The sequence below is a fragment of the Chrysemys picta genome, unplaced genomic scaffold (assembly GCF_011386835.1).
Source record: "Chrysemys picta bellii isolate R12L10 unplaced genomic scaffold, ASM1138683v2 scaf5, whole genome shotgun sequence".
Taxonomy (NCBI): Eukaryota; Metazoa; Chordata; order Testudines; family Emydidae; genus Chrysemys; species Chrysemys picta.
Genome location: NW_027052712.1, coordinates 742768 through 756353, shown reverse-complemented (window position 1 = coordinate 756353; position 13586 = coordinate 742768). Strand labels below are relative to the sequence as shown.

The 13586-nt window shown below is 44.5% G+C and overlaps 1 protein-coding gene across 2 annotated transcripts in view; it reads left to right on the top strand.

Moving 5' to 3' along the window:
• The window catches only part of LOC135977639 (protein dispatched homolog 1-like), a 250928-nt gene that overhangs the window by 212051 nt on the left and 25291 nt on the right, over window positions 1-13586 (top strand). The window lies entirely within an intron of this gene.

Genomic DNA, 13586 nt, shown 5'->3' with positions numbered 1-13586 from the left:
CCCTGCCATGTAGGGGGAGAATGGGAAACCCTGGAATGGATGAGGGGGGCATGGGGGACACTCAGAACCCTGATGGAGGGGAGATTGGGGGAACCTGGTATAGGGGATACGGAGAACATCCCCTGCCATGGGGAGAAAGCGGCGGCATAGGGGTGCTAGTATGGGGGAGAGTTGTGGACCTCTGTATGGGAGGAAAGGGTAATGGGGGGACACAGAGTCACAGACAAAGGTGAGATTGAGGGTAGTTGCAGGGAGTCCCTAGAAAAAGGGGGTGAGGGAATGAGAGATTGGCTCACAGGGAGTTTGTGGGGTAGTACGGAAGAATACAAAGAGCCCATCCTATGTGTAATAAGATCAGTCTACCCAACCCATGAAGCATGCAAACCTGCGACCCTAAGAGCACTCCAGTGCCAATTGGTACACTGTTGTCATGATAGATACAAAAAAGGTCGCATGTAATAAATCACTGCTGGAAAACTAATAATTCACTGATTATTAATATTCTTGCATGATGTATGAACAGTAAACTCACAAAGGGCGTTATAGAGATGTGCTGCAAATAGGTTATTAAAACGTATTTACCAAGCCGTGCCTACCCCTGTTCCAAACAAAGGACTGTGTCTCTGATGTGAATTAAGCAAGATGTGACCAAAGAGAAAGAAAAGCGCATTTACATGCAAGATAAATAAAGTCATCAAGAGAGCAAGTGGGGAAAAATGACTAACTATCTTGATGGGGGAGGGAGACTGCATCTTCCAGAAGCCTTCCTGCCTCTTGAAGCAGGGCCACTAAACTCTGGGAAGATATAAGGAGAGAGAAAAAGCCATTTTGGGCATCCATCACTTGAGGGACTAAAGGGGCCAGAGCTCTTCAAATCACAGAATGATTGATCCTTCAACTAAGGGGACTGAATATAGGTGAGAAACCTGTTTAGGAAAAGATTGTAACTTGCTGAAATTCAGTTTTAGTGTTAGATGCATATTTTTGCTTTTGTTTGTAACCTTTTCTAAACTTATTCCTTATACTTGTTGTCACTTAAACCTACAACATTCTGTTTAATAAATTTGTTTTACTTTTACTGTAAGCCAGTTCAGTACTTTGATTGAAATAAGAGCGTTTGACAAACCCCAGCTAAATTAATGAGTTGCTGTTTACTGTCTCTTTAAAGGAGCAGCAAATGTAACTTCTAAGAGTGTTCCAGGAGAGGGCTGGACACAACAGGGCAGATGGTTTTGGGGAAACTCAGGACTGAGGGATGGGGTCATGCTGCAAAAAGCAACTGGATGGTGGAAGCCAGGATGTGACCTACATCCTTGTAAGGCTGACTGTTGGTGTCCTGGCTGTGAGCCACAGTAGCATAGCATTTAAGGTATCCAGAATTGCAGGGCAGGTGGTGAAAACCCCTTAGTGGTCTGGTTGAACCCCAAAGCATCACAGCCCCCCTCTCTAAACTTGAATAAAGACTGTTAATCTTGGTTTTTTTAGCATATGGTTGTGGAATTAATACTTTCTCTAGTCTAAAGAAAGACTGAGGGCTCCGCTGTTGGCTTCATATTGCCCTTCTATAGGACAGATGGGAGGGGTTCAACAGTTAGGTGTGAAGTAGCACTTAATATATTAAGAGCTGTTCAGGATTTTATCCCATGTGCATCTTATCTAAGTAGCCTCTTTCCCTAAGAGTGAAATTTACTATATGTCATCAATGACTAAAGTGTAACTCAGATAGTTTTCAGATCCTCATTATTATTTCTACAAAATATCTCAAATATATTTTAGTCAAACTGATTAAAGTGAAATATTTAGCTTTTATAATAAAGTTTCCTCACTCCTCAGATATTTAACCGTTCATTTTGCATAATTCCATGTAATTTCAAAGCTGTGTCAGAGATAGCAAGCTAAAGTAAAAATAGCATTAACGGTCTTCCCAATTAGCATCTACAGTCACATCCTTTTCAGGTTACTATAACCACAAAATTTAGAATGTGCATCCATAAAATTCTGTACCAATTCTAGTCAAGAGACAATGTTAAATTGTAAGTGACAAAGGAATTAGAAGTGTATTAATTTACAGACTTCATGAGAAAGATCATTTAAGAGGGCAAACTATTAGAACCGAGAAGCCTCCAAAGCTTAAAAATAAGTTATGAAATATTTTACTTACTGCTGAAGAGGGATTCTGTCACGCAACTTTTTGATAATAAGCACTTAACATCTTCAAAGTGTTACACATGCAGTAGTAATTAATGCTTAGTTCGGAAATGCTTAAAAAAATTATTATAATCTTGTTGGAAATAGTCTTCTTAATCTACTCTTATGCTGCAAACTGAAAATTATCTGTTCATATAGGACTTAGCCAAAAAAGTGCTTTTATTCCCACTTATAGGTGCAGCAAAAGTTAAACACTATTACCAAAGAACAGCTGACATTATAAAAACTGGTCCCAGGCAAGCAAGTCACGCTAAATGTTAGAAATCCCATACGTTCACTGAACTAGAGAATAATAGCAGTTGCTAAACCAAATGAATGCTATTGATCAATTCAAAGAGAGATCTCTGTACTTTATTATTTTTGCATTTTATTGAAATGACCACTAAAGTTAATGTTCAACAATATTAACAACTCAGATGTCTGATTAACTCTACAACCTTATCACAGTTTTAAGGGTTTGGCGGAAAAGGAATGCATACTACTCAGACCTACAGTTAACATATGAGAAACATTACTGAGAGTCATTCAGCAGCCTCCTCATGGGAAAGGGTAACATTATGAGAACTGTAAGTGTTTGCATATGTTGTTTTACCTTTGTTCTTTTATTGTCTTATTTCTCACCTCTTACATGTTAAGAGTTTTGGGAACTACTAATTTGACTGCCTTCTCTTTCTTTCTAGGGCCCTCTGGGATCACCCCCTTCATTTCACTCTCTTTTGTTCCTGCTACAGTGACCCTCCCACCAGTCAAGGAGAGCCAGACATGCCATTCTCTGGGGACATTGATAGCCACCAAAGAGCTGGTCATGGCAGGGATTTGGAAAGGACAAGGTGAAAGAAGAGAAACAGAGGGCAACGAAAACAGATACATAGTTCAATTTCTCTCCATTTCCCTCCCCACACCAACAGGCTCCCAACTCACTCTCAATCATCCAGGGAGCAGAAGCATAACCTTGATATTGAACTCACATTTCTTGTACACCTCTACCCCAATATAACGCTGTCCTCAGGAGCCAAAAAAAAAAAATCTTACTGCGTTATAGGTGAAACCGCGTTATATCGAACTTGCTTTGAGCCGCCGGAGTGCGCAGCCCCGCCCCGCTGGAGCACTTCTTTTACAGTGTTATATCCAAATTCAGGTTATTATATCTGGGTCGCATTATATCGGGGTAGAGGTGTATTAGGTAGAGCTGGCCAAAATTTAGGGGTTTTTATTCGCAGGACATTTTGCTACTTACAAATTTGCTTTCCTTCTGATTTAGAATGAAACCAAATTTACCAAAATTTCCCATCAAAACCAAAGATTCCCAAAAATTTTATTTTAGAAACATTGAAATATGGTGTTCTTGAAACAAAACATGAAATGTATTTCTTGTCAATTTCACAGCTGCTATTCAGGCTCCCAGGGCTGCTTGCTGGAGTGAGGGGAGCCTGCCAGCACCCAGAGTCCCAGCTCTAGACGGGCTCCAGGAGTTGGCAGGTTTTCTGCCATAGCTGCAGACCCTGAAACCTGCCTTTGTTTCAGCAAAAGTTTAGTCAAGTCTGTAGTAGATTCATCAAAACATTTCTCTACAATGAATTGGCATTTTCTGAATAAATGTTTTGCTGGAAAATTTCTGATCAGCTCTAGTATTAAGAGAGCTAAAAAAAATAAAAAAACCCACTCACACCTTTTACATAAGTAATGGCTGTTGCTATGCTACAACAAAAAATTGAGCGTTTAAGGTAGAAATTAACAGCTAGGGGAGGAGAGGCATACATTCAAATACAATCACAGCTCATACAGTCTTTTAATTATCACATTGCAAAATGCAAAACCAAACTTAACTCTGCTCCCATAGCCACATCCAGTCTCAAAACTACAGATAAGAAATCCTGGCATCTTATTCTCCATATGGAAACAATATTTTCAACCCATCCATCAGAAAGTAGAAAGATTTCATATCATTCTCTTCATATACTCTCAAAGTCCCATTATACGATCCATATTTCACACCCTTATTGTATAGGACCTCACTTTCCACCTGTCCATCCACCTTCAACCAGCTCCTAGTCACCCGCCTCAGTGTAACATCATCCAGAGTGAGGACAACCTAAAGGGGATGTAGAGGTGATTATTATCCATCTCGCCCCAGATTCACCCCACTAACCCCTCCAAAACCACATAAGCACATCCAAGGCACAGCAAAGCCAGACCAGGAACATACTTTCCAACTCCATCCCTGCCCCAGCCACACATCATATGAAGCATAGACAACAAACCCACAGCACACACCACTTACCCAGTCTCGGAGAATCCTCGGGATGGAAGAATCTCAAGGAGGTAAAGGCAGAAATGCATGGAAAAAAAAGTTATCAGAGCCTCCCTAGACGAGGAACAATAACTGCTTTTTTTTTTTTAAATATATAATGTCCCCACAGCAATGACACCTGCATGGGACAGACTCAAGGACAGGACCCTTATCAACAGCAGAATGGCTGGCAAACCTGAGGGGGAGAAAGCTTATGATAAAATGTTTGTGGCATCATTACAGAGGCCCCCCCCCAAAAAAAGCCCAAAATGCAGAGAGTTGGAAACAATATCTGAGGACTGAGAGATTGTTGCAATGGCAAAGGACAGCCTGGCCGTTGCCAGGGAAAGCACTGCCATGTCCAAAAATAGTATAGAAAGAGTGAGATGCAGAGGCAACTCCTGGGGGCAATACAAAGCCAAAATGCCCTACTGCAGTGCTCCCAGGCCATTCCCCTCTCAGGCCTGGTCTACACTACGAGTTTAGGTCGAATTTAGCAGCGTTAAATCGAATTAAGCCTGGACACGTCCACACGACGAAGCCCTTTTTTTCAACTTAAAGGGTCCTTTAAACCGGTTTCTTTACTCCACCTTCAATGAGGGGATTAGTGCTGAAATCGGCCTTTCCGGGTCGGATTTGGGGTAGTGTGGACGGAATTTGACAGTATTGCCCTCCAGGATCAATCATTGTGACCGCTCTGGACAGCGCTCTCAACTCAGATGCACTGACCAGGTAGACAGGAAAAACCCCACGAATGTTTGAATTTCATTTCCTGTTTGCCCAGCGTGGAAAGCACAGGTGACCACGCAGAGCTCATCAGCACAGGTAACCATGATGGAGTCCCAGGATCGCAAAAGAGCTCCAGCATGGACCGAACGGGAGGTACAGGATCTGCTTGCCATATGGGGAGACGAATCAGTGCTAGCTGAACTCCGTAGCAGTAAACAAATTGGCAAAATATTAGAAAAAGTCTCAAAGGCCATGAAGGACAGAGGCCGTAACAGGGACGCACAGCAGTGCCGCGTGAAAATTAAGGAGCTAAGACAAGCCGACCACAAAGCCAGAGAGGCAAATGGAAGGTCCGGGGCAGAGCCACAGACTTGCCGCTTCTACGCGGAGTTGCATGCCATGCTGGGGGTGCAGCCACCACTACCCCAACCGTGTGCTTTGACTCCATCAATGGAGAAGTACGCAACAGGGAAGCGGGTTCGGGGTACAAGGAAGATGATGATGAAGACAATGAAGACAGCTCACAGCAAGGAAGCGGAGAAACCGGTTTCCCCAACAGCCAGGATATGTTTATCACCCTGGACCTGGAACCAGTAACCCCCAAACTCACCCAAGGCGTGCTCTCAGACCCTGAGGGCACACAAGGGACCTCTGGTGAGTGTACCTTTGTAAATATTACACACGGTTTAAAAGCAAGCGTGTTTAATGATTAATTTGCCCTGGCAATCACGGCCAGTACAGCTACTGGAAAAGTCTGTTAACGTGTATGAGAATGGAGCGGAAATCCTCCAGGGACATCTCCAGAAAGCTCTCCTTGATGTACTCCCAAAGCCTTTGCAAAAGATTTCTGGGGAGGGCTGCCTTATCCCGTCCGCCATGGTAGGACACTTTACCATGCCAGGCCAGTAGCACGTAGTCTGGAATCATTGCATAACAAAGCATGGCAGCGTATGGTCCCGGTGTTTGCTGGCATGCAGACAACATCCATTCCTTATCTCTCTTTGTTATCCTCAGGAGAGTGATATCATTCACGGTCACCTGGTTGAAATGGGGTGATTTTATTAAGGGGACATTCAGAGGTGCCTGTTCCTGCTCTGCTGAACAGAAATATTCCCCGCTGTTAGCTACAAAAGGGGGGGGGGGAGGGGCGAAGTTATCATCCCAGAGAATTGGGGGCGGGGGAAGGGGGTTAGTTGGGTTTGTGCTGTATGTTAACCCAGAAACCGCAGCCCCTCCTTTTACATTGCAAACCCATTTTAAATGGCCAACCCAACGGGTGCTTGGTATGGGAAATGAGGGCGCTGCTGTTTGAAACCATTCCCACATGTTATGAAGGTTAAAAAAGCCAAAAGACTGTGGCTTACCAAGGCTCCCTGCAAGCCGAATTTTGTTGCCTGGCACTGCGTGAGTGATCTCTCACATCAAACCGGCAGGCCCTCAATATAAGAGGAAAAATGCGACCTTGTAACGAAAGCACATGTGCTGTGTAATGTGAACAGCAAAATTTAACGTGAAAGAGTGTACCCATTGTTCTCTAAAATGTGTCTTTTTTAGCCACCTCTCCCTTCTCCTCCACCAGCTGCAAATGTTTCTCCTTCTCAGAGGCTAGTGAAGATTAGAAGGAGAAAACGGCAGACTCGGGATGATATGTTCTCGGAGCTCCAGATGTCCTCCCCCGCTGACAGAGCACAGCAGAATGCATGGAGGCAGTCAATGTCAGAGTGCAAAAAAGCATAATATGAACGAGAGGAGAGACGGTGGGCTGAATCGCGGGCTGAAGAGGATAGGTGGCATCAGATTGCTGACAGAAGGCAAGAGTCGATGCTCCGGCTGCTGAAGCATCAAACTGATATCCTCCAGCGTATGGCTGAGCTGCAGGAAAGGCAGCAGGAGCAGAGACCGCCGCTACAGCCCCTGTGTAACCAACAGCCCTCCTCCCCAAGTTCCATAGCCTACTCACCAAGACGCCCAAGAACGCGGTGGGGGGGGGGCTCCGGCCACTCCACCCCAGATGATTGCCCAAGCATCAGAAGGCTGGCCTTCAATAAGAGTTAAAGTTTTAAAGTTTTAAACTGCAGTGTGTCCTTGTCCTTCACTCCTCCCCTACCCCTCCCGGGCTACCTTGGCAGTTATCCCCCTAGCTGTGTGATGAATTAATAAAGAATGTATGAATGTGAAGTAACAATGACTTTATTGCCTCTGCAAGCGGTGCTCGAAGGGGGGAGGGGAGGGTGGTTAGCTTACAGGGAAGTAGAGTGAACCGGGGGCGTGGGGGAGGTTCATCAAGGAAAAACAAACAGAAGTTTCACACCGTAGCCTGGCCAGTCACAAAACTGGTTTTCAAAGCTTCTCTGATGCATACTCTTCTAACCGCCCTGGTCTCTGGCTGCGCATAATCAGCGGCGAGGCGATTTGCCTCAACCTCCCACCCCGCCATAAATGTCTCCCCCCTTACTCTCACGGATATTGTGGAGTTCACAACAAGCAGCAATAACAATTGGAATATTGGTTTCGCCGAGGTCTAGCCAAGTCAGTAAACTGCGCCACAGCGCTTTTAAACATCCAAATGCACATTCTACCACCATTCTGCACTTGCTCAGCCTATAGTTGAACAGGTCCTGACTACTGTACAGGCTGCCTGTGTACGGTTTCATGAGCCATGGCATTAAGGGTAGGCTGGGTCCCCAAGGATAACGATAGGCATTTCAATATCCCCAACGCTTATTTTCTGGTCCAGGAAGAAAGTCCCTTCCTCCAGCTTTTGAAACAGACCAGAGTTCCTGAAGACGCGAGCATCATGTACCTTTCCCGGCCATCCCACGTTGATGTTAGAGAAACGTCCCTTGTGATCCACCAGGGCTTGCAGCAGCGTTGAAAAGTACCCTTTTCGGTTTACGTGGCTTGGTGCTCCGGTGACAAGATAGACGGAACCCATATCCCTATCGCCCCCCCCCCCAAAACAGTTAGGGAATCCCATTGCAGCAAAGCCATCTACTATAACCTGCACGTTTCCCAGAGTCACTACCCTTGATATCAGTAGGTCTTTGATTGCGTTGGCTACTTGGATCACAGCAGCCCCCACAGTAGATTTGCCCACTCCAAATTGATTTCCGACTGACTGGTAGCTGTCTGGCGTTGCAAGCTTCCACAGGGCTATCGCCACTCGCTTCTCAACTGTGAGGGCTGCTCTCATCCTGGTATTCTGGCGCTTCAGGGCAGGGGAAAGCAAGTCACAAAGTTCCATGAAAGTGCCCTTACGCATGCGGAAGTTTCGCAGCCACTGGGAATCGTCCCACACCTGCAACACGATGCGGTTCCACCAGTCTGTGCTTGTTTCCCAGGCCCAGAATCGGCATTCCACGGCATGAACCTGGCCCCAGTAACACCATGATTTGCACATTGCTGGGGCCCGTACTTTGTGAGAGATCTATGTCCATGTCAATTTCTTCATCACTCTCGTCGCCGCGCTGCAATCGCCTCCTCGCCTGGTTTTGCTTTGGCATGTTCTGGCTCTGCATATACTCCAGGACAATGTGCATGGTGTTCATAGTGCTCATAATTGCCACGGTGATCTGAGCAGGCTTCATGACCCCAGTGCTATGGCGTCTGGGCTGAAAAAAGGCGCAAAACTATTGTCTGACAGAGGGAGGGAGGGGCGAGTGACGACGTGGCTTACAGGGAATTAAAATCAACAATGGTGGCTGTGCATCAGGGAGAAACACAAACAACTGTCACACACAATGGCCCCCACAAAGATTGAACTCACAACCCTGGGTTTAGCAGGCCGTTGATTTCACGGAGGGAGGGGGAAGCAAATGAATACAGAACAAATCTGGTCCATCTATCCTTTACATCTTAGGCTAGCAGCAGATGGTGCAGCATGACTGATAGCCATCGGCATCTTCTGGGTGCTTGGCAGAAATGCTGCATTACAATTGCTAGCCATCATCGTCAAGACAGTGCAATAGGACTGCTGGCAGGACTGAGTCGCCAGGAGACAAAACATGTCTGCCCAGGCGCCTCTGACCGAACTCACTGAGGAGTACGACAACGATGGATGCCAATCTTAATACACCATCGACTGCCAAAAGGCAAGGAGCTGCTGCTGTATAGCAATGCAGTCCCACGTCTGCCAGCACCCAGATAGCCAATGACGGCTACCAGTCATACTGCTCAATCTCCTGCTAAAAGGCAATTAGCTGCTGCTATGTAGCTATGCAGTACCACGTCTGCAGGTACCCAGATGACATATGGTGACGGTGAGCTGAGCGGGCTCCATGCTTGCCGTGGTATGTCGTCTGCACAGTTAACCCAGGAAAAAAGGCACGAAATGACTGTCTGCCGTTGCTCTCACGGGGCGGGGGAGACGGGGAGGCCTGACGACATGTACCCAGAATCCCCCGCGACACTGTTTTTGCCCCATCAGGCATTGGGATCTCAACCCAGAATTCCAATGGGCGGCGGAGACTGCGGGATAGCTACCCACAGTGCAATGCTCCGGAAGCCGATGCTAGCCTCGGTACTGTGGACACGGTCCGCCGACTTAATGCCCTTAGCGCATTTTATGTGGGGACACACACAATCGACTGTATAAAAACCGGCTTCTATAAATTCGACCTAATTTCGTAGTGTAGACATACCCTCAGACCCAAGCTGAGGGCGCTGAGAACAATGGCAATTGGGATCCCAGCTCATTTGAGCCCTCTATTGCCCCTTGTAACTTCAAACATCAGCATGCCACACCAGAAGGCCCACAAACCCGAAGAGGTTGAGCAAAGACATATACTCACCTGTAAATTTAACCCTTGCCCCTTTGTGTTGTGCCCGCATTGCACTGTTGCACTTGACTGTTTTGTTTCACTGGTGATATAATGAAAGGGTTCTTTGTAGTTAGATAATAGATTGCTGTTTAATATATGTCATAATTAAAAGCTGTTTTTCAGCTTTGTTTCAGTTGAATGTTCGCTTCTGCTTATTATAGAATAGATTAATAAAAACCTTCATATGGAGTTGACGACAGTTCATTTTACACAGAAAGTTATGTTGGCATTAATTGATAGGGCTTTACAAACACATGCAGGCAAAGACAATAGGTGCAATAGGGGCTGCTGGCTCTGTTGCGTTTCCACCACCCATAAACTACACTGAACTGAACAAAAGACTTCAAACACCCCTCCTCTCCAGGAGTTAGTAGCTGGATGTACAGCTGCACAATTCAGGCCCGAGCCTCCAAATAACAGCCACAGGCATCCCTGATAATACTGTCCCGGCTGTTTTCATTTTGTATTGGATGCTTTGCTGGTTGCTCAAATCACGGAGCAAGTCTCTGCACCTCAGCCTCCCACCCTTCTCCTTTACTCTCACAAATATTGTGCAAAATACAACATGATGCTATAATCGCTTATGTGTTTTTCTTTTGCTTCCAACCTATTCAACAAATAGCACTAACTCCCTTTGAAACAATGTAAAACTTTAGAGCCTACAAGTCCAATCAGTCCTATTTCTTGTTCAGCCAATCACTCGGACAAACACATTTGTTTACATTTTCAAAACATAATGCTGCCTGCTTCTTGTTTAGATGGTCATCTGAAAGTGAGAACAGGCATTCGCATGGCACTGTTGTAGCCGGAGTCGCAAGCTATTTACATGCCAGATACGCTAAAGATTCATGTGTCCCTTGATGCTTCAACCACCATTCCAGAGGATGTGTCCATGCTGATGACAGGTTCTGCTCAATAACAATCCAAAGCAGTGCGGACCAATGCATGTTCGTTTTCAGCATCGAGTCAGATGCCACCAGCAAAAGGTTGATTTTCTTTTTATTGGTGGCTTGGGTTCTGTAGTTTCCACATCAGAGTGTTGCTCTTTTAAGACTTCCGAAAGCATGCTCCACACCTCATCCCTCTCAGATTTTGGAAGGCACTTCAGATTCTTAAGTCTTGGGTTGAGTGCTGTAGCTAACTTTAGAAATTTCACATTGGTATCTTCTTTGCATTTTGTCAAATTTGCAGTGAAAGTGTTCTTAAAACGAACGACATGCTGGGTCATCACCCGAGACTGCTAGAACATGAAATATATGGCAGAATGTGGGTAAAACAGAGCAGGAGACATACAATTCCAGCATAGGAAATTATGCCTGGTGAAGAAGGGAGCTCTTGGCGTTGTCTAATTTCTGGGAATTTTTAATCCAATACAGTTCCCATGAAAAGAGAACTGCTCGCTGGTTTACGTTTCATATTGTTGTTAAGTAGTTGGCCACCTCCTGGAAATCAGCCTTTCCAACACACACTACTGGGCATATATGCCAATAATTATTCCATGCAGTGGTGTTGTAGCCGTGTTGGTCCCAGGATATTAGAGACACAAGATGGGGTGGGTAATAAAAAAAAGAGGGGAAAAAAAGGGCGGGGGAGGTGGTTTGAGCATTGGTCTGCTAAACCCAGGGTTCTGAGTTCAATCCTTGAAGGGGCCACTTGGGGATCTAGGGCAAAATCAGTACTTGGTCCTGCTAGTGAAGGCAGGGGGCTGGACTCGATGACCTTTCAAGGTCCCTTCCAGTTCTAGGAGATGGGATAGCTCCATTAAAAAAAAAAAAAAAAATCTCCCCCAAGGAGTTCAGTCACAAATTTAATTAATGCATTTTTTTAACGAGTGTCATCAGCACGGAAGCATGTTCTCTGGAACGATGGTCAAAGCATGAAGAAGCATATGAATTTTTAGCACATCTGGCACATCAATATCTTGCAACACCAGCTATAACAGTGCCATGCAAATGCCTGTTCTCATTTTCAGGTGCATTGTAATTAAGAAGTGGGCAGCATTATCTCCCATAAATATAAACAAGCTTGTTTCTCTTAGTGATTGGCTGAACAAGAAGTAGGATTAAGTGGACTTATAGACTAAAGTTTTACACTGTTTTGTTTTTGAGTGCAGTTACATAATAAAAAGAACCTACATTTGTAAGTTGCGCTTTCATGATAAAGAGATTGCACTACAGTACTTGTATGAGGTGAATTGAAAAATACTATTTCTTTTGTTTACAAATATTTGCACTGTAAAAATGATAATAAAAAATAATACAAGTGAGCACTGTACACTTTGTATTCTGTGTTGTAACTGAAACAGATTATATTTAAAAATGTAGAAAAACATCCCTAAATATTTAATACATTTCAATTGGTATTCTATTGTTTAACAGTGCGATCAATCGCAATTACATTTTTTGAGTTAATCGCATGAGTTAACTGCGATTAATTGACAGTCCTAATTTAAAGTGAAGCATGTGTGAGAGTACTGTAGTCCCATTGACCACCCAGGTGCTTAGAGTGTTAGCATTTGCTGGTCTAGTGCTTGTAGCAGTATTTTTGCCATAACTAAAGATGTTAACCGGTTTTACAACTTGTATCTAGAACAGCAGTGCAGTGTTTTAGAGAAAAATGACATATACCTAACGGCTAATATAAGATCCCGTCCCCGCCAAGAGTCCAGGAACAATAGGAATCCTAGCACCCTTTCCCTTCCTCTTCTCAGCAGAGGAAGGAAGGGAGAACAGGTTGTTCTTTCCATCAGGACATCATCCTTTAACAGTGCCCCTACTCCATCTTTCATGTTTGCTCCTAACTAGCAGGTGCCTGAAGTTTTTCAAGCCCTGCTTTTACACATGAGAAGGTGTCATGAGAAACTATTATACAAGAGAAGAGATATGATGTGTCCCTAAATGAAGCAGCCTGCCAAATTATACAGTTTCTAATTCATTCATGCAGCCTCACAACCACATTGTCTCCTGAAATATAAACTGGGGGAAAGGATCAGGAGGTAGCCGTGTTAGTCTGTATCCACAACTTGTTTTGGGGGGAAAAGGAGAGTAATTTTTCAAAAAATAACCAGCATCCAAAAGCATGTTCAAGTCTCATCAGATTTCAGTACTATCCACGTTATATGAATGCTAAAGACTAAATTCTTAATTTACACACATATTTAGGAAGGAATGCAAAAATCAAGTCACTTCTTATGCATGGCTTTCTAGGGACAGCCTTGGTTCTTTCTTCTATTCATTTAGCACTGCTTTAAACATAGTAATATTTGCTGTGTCCTATCTTAGGTCCAGGTGGTTGTCAGGTAAGTTCCTCCCTCCCCATCACCTGACAAGTACTAAGTATTCAGTACTTCACACATACACAAGAGGTCTCCATCGCTCCCATCAGTGACTAACTTGATGCTGGAATCACTGCAAAGATAGAAATATTATTTTTCCTACAGCAGTGACAGCCGCAATTAAAGTATCATTCAGAGGCATTGCTAATGTCTCCCAAGCTAGAATTTCAACCTATTTGGGAAGAGGGTTACAAAAGGACGAGGA